Source organism: Panthera uncia (assembly GCF_023721935.1).
Source record: "Panthera uncia isolate 11264 chromosome D3 unlocalized genomic scaffold, Puncia_PCG_1.0 HiC_scaffold_8, whole genome shotgun sequence".
NCBI lineage: Eukaryota > Metazoa > Chordata > Mammalia > Carnivora > Felidae > Panthera > Panthera uncia.
In genome coordinates this window covers 39321414-39328401 of record NW_026057586.1, presented here as the reverse complement: position 1 = coordinate 39328401, position 6988 = coordinate 39321414, and the positions used below count along the sequence as shown (strand labels likewise).

Here is a 6988-nt window from a genome sequence, read left to right as displayed (position 1 = left end):
GTAGTCACATGTTTTGGATTTTTGCTATGTATTGTTGGCTACATTTTAATGACAGTTATTATATGTTTTGCATTGTACTAGTGCTGGCAAGTATGAGACTTTCTCCATTATTCTGGAGGTCAGCAATACAGAAATTATTAGAAGATTATCAAAGACATTCTTAAATTGTTTAACACAGATCATCAGTGAAATAGCCGTTTGGTGGAACTCTTAAAATTTAATGCATAAACACATAAGTCCCTTTATTAGAGACATTGTACATATTGGTGAATATGGTCAGTGGTCACATCTATGCATTAATTCTTTAAAAAATAGAATGAATGAATAATTAGGATAGACCCTATGCTCTCTCCTTACATTGTGAAGGGTCTTGTGTAGCCATATTCTGTTGGAATGACAGACTGTACAAATTTCAAGAGAATAAGAAAATGTGTATGAACACCAAGTTCTCCCCTCCTGCAACGGTCTTAACGATTTCCTCATTGCCTCAGTATGCCTGCAAGGGGGAACTGAACACATAGGAGGTGGTGGGAGATGAGGCTGATTTTCAATGATCACTGTTTTCTTCACCTGATGCTGAGTGATGTCTTCACACATGTGTTCGACTGTTAAAGGCTACCTTTGCTCATCATAGCTGAACAACCATAGTCATGGTGTCTGGTCGTAAGTTCGGGTTGGCAGCATCAGTTTTGGTTTCACAAGCTAATTCTACTATTTTCCTTGTGTCTAGGGAAGCTTCATCTGTTTCCCACAATCCACTTTCTTCCCATTCTTCCATATCTGAAGCTTCTCCTTCATCTTCCTCTTCCTCCTCTTCAATCCTACTGAGCGATCTTGAAGTTCTATGCTGTCCTTGCTTTCCAATGTAATCTCCTTAACTGCTTCAGTAATTCCTGCAATACCTGTGTTATGACATGTAGCTACCCATCCCCCATCACCATCATCTTCTTCAATGATAGCTTCCAAGTCAGGTGAATATTCCATCTATTTGCACCGCTTGTATTGTAGCATGGCACATTTTTGGTGACCCCAAAATTGTTTGCCTGTTGGTAGGTATGCCTTCACTTTCAACTCTTCCCCTGTAGCCCATTACCGTGTTGGACAGTGGTGGGCTAAGTGCTCTCCAGCTTGCCACAAACTCTTCTGGGTTGATAACACCTGTTCCCCCAAACTTTGATTCCTTGAGGACCGGAGTCAGGTACTCAGCCACTTCCCATGCCTTTCTGAAATAGCCACTCAGAAAAGTCAGAGAAGTGTCATGGTTTGTATTTCTATATATGTGTGTATATACACATACATACGCACATTCATATCACTCAAATCATGTTATCATTTTATAGATACTGATAATGAAGTTCAGAGAGGTTAAGTGATGTCACATAGTTAACAAGTGGCTGAAGACAGACTTGAAATCTCCACACTCAGAGTTCTTTCTATGCTACTATGAATTGCCATAGCCAACATTAACAAATCCCTGTGCCCTTTAAGTAAGTACTTTCATCCTTATGACAACTCTGTGAGCTTAGCATATCCACTACATAGTGGCAGCAGTACATAAAGTGGAGCCTTCTGACTCCTAGTTGCATCCCATGCTCTAGGGGAATATCCCGAGTTCATGCAGACCTAGTCTCAGATTTGCACTGAAACTCTGCCTGATAGGCGTGGAGCTAATGAGTAAGGAAGTGCCATTCACAAGGTGGGTTGTGATGATGGTGGGAACACAACCAGCGGGATCTGGGCCAAAATAATTAGTATAGAATACATCAGAATGACGGCCACCTTCTAAGGGCTTGACCTTTTGAGGTTATGTGCCTAAATGAAACTCATCTCATTTCTTCCCTTGGGTTGAATTTTAGGAGCACAAGAAATGAGGGTGTTCATTAAATGTATGATTTAAGGTACTTGCAGTAAAAGAAGGGGGGGGGCAGAGGAAAAGGGCACAAACAATATTCAAGTTTCAGGAACTTGGAAACGTAAGAATGTAGGGCAAATGAGAGAATAATAATGATGGTATTTATGGTGGTGATGATAGGAGGGAAAGAGGAGGACCCAGTAAATTTACAGGTACATTTCTGCTTTAAACTGTCTGCTCATTTTTGACCTAGAAGTTTCCTTCTGGTAGTTAAGATGAATTTAAAGTATTAGCCTTTGGTTTCTACAATGTACATGGTTGGCCCCATGTGACTGTGGGTGTTAGACTCACTATGATGAGAACAGGGCCATGGTACCCCTCATACTCTATTCCCCAAAGGAAAGCAGGTCTGGCTGTCTTCCACCGGAAAACATATCCTTCACAGAATGAGTTCATTTTAGCTGTCAGCTATGGAGTATCTAAGAATCTCTGTATGCATGCAACATTGCCAGCAAGATGCCCACCCACCTCCACTGGGGATAAGAATCCCCAGTGGGGGAAAAAGGCTGCTTCCAAGTGAGTGAAGCAGCTGTTGTTTTACACAGAAATGTCAAAAGTACAAGCAAATTTTTCATCACCAATTGGCGGTGTCATGGCCAATGAAATACTTTGTGGTTTTTATGTGGTTTGGGGAGAAGCAACTGGTTTTGTGAGATTTCAGTTATAGATAAAAACTATATATCTGGAAAGTAAACCCTTGGTTTGAATTCATTTCACTGTTAATGATAGGATTTGAATCTGAGATATGGTAGGTGGGATTAAATCAGTCACATCACACATCGTTGAGATGTTAAAAATTACTTTGTTATCTTTTAGTTACATTTTTTTAGTAGTTAAATGAGTATGAATATGTTAAATGCATATAAAAATGTGTAGAATTCTGTCATATTGCCATTTCCCAAAATTAGTCTCTAAATATAAGGACATTAAGTTTTCCAAATGCAAGGAAATATCAACTATATGCCAGTGTTTATATTGACTTTCCGTTTATTCATATGTTTATTCCCCATCCACCTGCAGTCTATTCTTTCATCTATGCATCTATCCATCATCTAATAGCTATTGATTAAGCCCGTCTGTAGCTGAAACACTGTGTTAGACATTATAGGACACTGAAAGCCATATAACTTCTATTTCCTGTCTTCTAGAAGCTTCAAATTATTTGACAATTCATTCATGACATGAGGAAGAGTGAGTCACTTTATCATTGTACCAACTGCCTTTAAAGAATAAGGAAAATTAAACAAAAGCTGTCTCCCACCAGCCCAGCAAGGTACAGATACCAAGTCTCACCATGGATGCAGGGCCAACCTTTAAACCCCCTTTAAGACAGGCTCTGTTTATGCCCCTGGTAAGTGACAATAAAATGTATATGAGCTTAGACTGACATATAAGAACTGTATAAAGACTGCAAGTTGGCTGTTATTTAAGAGTATGAGAAAACAGGTGAGAGCTCAGTGTAAAGCAATATGTAAAGACATATGATGCCTTTATGAACCGCACTAAGCATCTTTGGCATTTGCCCGGGTCTGCCTGACTATGGGACAGAAGGTAACAAAGTAGCTCAGTAGTTGTCTTGGCTCATTTGGGCTGTTGTCACAGAAGTACTGTAGACTGGGTGACTTCAACAACAAGCATTTATTTCTCACAGTTCTGGAGGCTGGGAAGTCCAAGATCAAAGTGCCAGCAAATTCAGTGTCTGGTAAGAGTTTTCTTCTGTGTTTATGGATTCCTGTGTCCTCACATAGTGGAATGGATGAGAGAGCTCTTTGAGGCCTCTTCTATTTGGGCACTAATCTCATTAATGAGGGCTCTACCTGCAAAACCTAAGCATCTCCCAAAGGCTTCACCTCCTAATACCATTACACTGGGGGTTAGTTTTCAACTTTTGAGTTAGGAGACATTCAGTTTATAATGGTAGTTAACATGTGTCATTATAAGTAAATTATTAAAAACTTTTCTTGAAATTGTACCAGCAGTTGGGATATTTTGAGTTGGAAGCTTCTTCAGTGATGATCTACCTCAACACCCCATTTTGCAGATAAGGAAACAGAGGTCAAATAGATCATTTAACTGGCTGGGAGAGGACCCCCCCCCCCCCCCCCAACCAACCCAGGTCTTCAAACTTCAGGTGAGAGCTCTTTGAATCTGCCTCTTACAAAGTTTTTATGTGAGCTGTTTCACTGCCAACAGCCAATAATTGGACCACTTTTAGCTTAAGGTGAGACAGATGAATCTTGTTTTAAAAGTTATCCTTCTGCATTGTTTTCCTTTCTCTACCCTCCTCAATCTCCTTTCCAGTTTCTTTTTGCTTCCCAAATGGGGCAGCTACTATCTTCCCATCAATTTCCATTGCAAAAGTTCTTTTAGTCCCCATTTAACCATCAACATATTTTTTTTAACCCAAGTAACAGTTCTGATAGGATTCACAGGTTACCCTGGGGTAAAGCAACAGCAATGTTTGGCTACTGGAAGGTTGAATCTTGGGTTTGTCTTCTATCAATTACATGTGTAAAATGGCTGTATATTTTACTTAGTCTACTGCAGCCCTTGGGTTCAGCATGTGTGCCACAAACACCAATGATAGCACATCAGATCTGCCAGAGTTCTAGGGAAATGCTTCCATTCAATTCCATACATTACCCAAAGCACTGACCCCTGGGTCACATCAACCCACACTCTTAACACTGCGCACACACAGACACAGAGGTTTAGGCCTGTCTCTCCCCTTTTGCTCTTTCACCACCCTGCCGTGGTTCTGGCATCCCCATATATGCATGTCCTGCTTTTCTGTCTACTCTATCCAAGGACCAGAACCAACAGGAAGTTATTTTCCCAAATTAATACATAAAGATGCCACAAGATCTTTCCATAACACAACCTTTATTTTTCTTCCTTAAAAACAAAAAAAGGTGGAGTTTTTAATAGCTCCTTTAGGTTTATTTTCCCTGTCTTCTTAATTATATTAAAGACTCATATTCCTTCCCTGAGTGTTCATTTAGAAAGAAGGTTTTGTAATAGTCACATTTAATTTATCAGGGTGCAATAATTTGTGTTTCCCAATCATCTTGCCGACTTTGGTTCATTATACTATTGTTTCACATGAGTAAGTTAGCAAAGTTTGGATTGATTGACTCTAATTAACTAAAACTGGTTCCAGGCTGTGCATCTATTGTCATGGTAGCTAGCCGCAAAGCCCTAAACTGTGCAGCAATAGTGATATAAGGTAATATTGATTTGAAAACTGTGGATAATATGTAACCTTGGGCTTATCACTGTTTGGGAGACAAAAAAAAAAAAAAAAAGGATGGGGAAAGGAGAGGTACTAGGACAAGTTGCAAGTTGTAAGGGCCCTTGGGAGTGTAAGTGGAATTTTCAGTGGTTTCACTTCTTTTATTGTTTTCCCTGTCCAGAGATAATCACAGATGTGTTGAATTACAGACAAATTCGAAGTCAGCAGTCGGAAGACTAAGGATTTCATGGTTTTTGAAACTGTGAAGATATGAAATACACTTGCTGAGAAACTGTCCAAGATCCACTTAAAGATTATGAAGAGACCTCCTACTTTGTAGAGGAAATCTTTCTATACATTACTCATCAAAAAAGTACAACTGTTTGAAATTTATTCTTTTCTCTGTTGCTGAATTTTTATAGTCAATAATGGTCTTTGTCGGAGAAACAATTGTTTGTAGACAGTGGGGAACTGGAAAAATGATTGTATGCTATGGCCTGTAAACATGAACAAATATCACCCTTGCTCTCTAGCGGTGGACAGAGATCAAATTAAAGAAAGTAGAGTAGAATGCCGTGGCTGAGATTCACCAGTGGATTTCCAGGTTTCCTATGAAGCATGCTTATAGCTTCTGTTGCTTCTGTCTTAAAATTAGGACCTTCTTCCATCTGATTGCTGTTGCTCACTTTTTCAGTTCTATATTCTCCATTTTAAAAGCTCTGGGACCCCAGTTTTCCCTGACATCCTTATTAACTGAACAGCCTACCCCCTTCAATCATCCATTTCTTACCAAGTTCAACAGAACAGTCTTCATGTCCTGACAGACAGAAGAAGTGGAAGTTTAACTCCTGAAATACAGAGGCTTGTCTAAGAAGTTTTCTGTCACAGTGGAGAAAATACTGGAAGTTTTCCAGTTTATCCAGCTGTTTGTTTCCTTTATCTGCACTGTGCTGCAGTCTGTTTGGAAACTGAGGATAGGCTACTTTCATGTCAGTACCTTCTTCATTTGATCGTTTGAGTTTCTTTTAATGGTTTGTGGCCATTGTGATTATGTGAGAAAGGGCAAACTTCTAAATGTCACAGTGAAAGAAGCCTATATTTGTGAGGGTTTTCCAAAGAAACAGAACCAATAGGAGGTGAGAGAGTGTGTATGTACGGAGAGAAAAAGAGAAAGAGAGAGAGAGAGAGATTTTAAGAAATTGACTCAAGTGATTATGGAGGCTGCCAGAATCAGCAGAGTGGGTCATTGGACTGGAGAACAGGGAAAGTTGACATTATAGTTTAAGTCCAAAGGCTTCGGCAGCAGAATTCTCTCTTGCTTAGGGGAGGTCAGTCTTTTGTTCTAATCAGGTCTTCAACTGATTGATTGAGGCCCACTACACTATGGAGGGTAATCTGCTTTACTCAAAGTCCACCAACTTAAATCTTATCCAAAAACACTCTCACAGAAACATCCAGAATAATGTTTGGCCAAATATCTGCATAGGGTAGTCCAGTCAAGTTGATACAGGAAGAGTGAACATTATCCAGAGTAATGTTTGGCCAAATATTGGCACCCAGTGGCCTGGCCAAGTTGACACAGATATACCATGGAGCCCAAGGCTCACATAAAGGCACAGGCTAAGAAGCACTTGGGTGGCTCAGTTGGTTAAGTATCTAGTTCTTGATTTCAGCCCAAGTCATGATCTCACAGTTGTGGGAGACAACAGCTGAGCAGAGTGTGGAGCCTGCTTGGGATTCTCTCTCTCCCTCTCTCTCTGCCCCTACACCACTTATATGTACTCTTTCTCTCTCTCTTTCAAAATAAATAAACATTTTTTTAAGGCATGGGCTGAGGAACCACA

The 6988-nt window shown here is 40.0% G+C and overlaps 1 pseudogene; it reads right to left on the bottom strand.

Annotated features, from left to right (window-relative positions):
• Positions 1–353: 353 nt before the first annotated feature.
• On the bottom strand, positions 354–6133 carry LOC125914319 (ubiquitin-like-conjugating enzyme ATG3; annotated as a pseudogene).
• Positions 6134–6988: the final 855 nt, after the last annotated feature.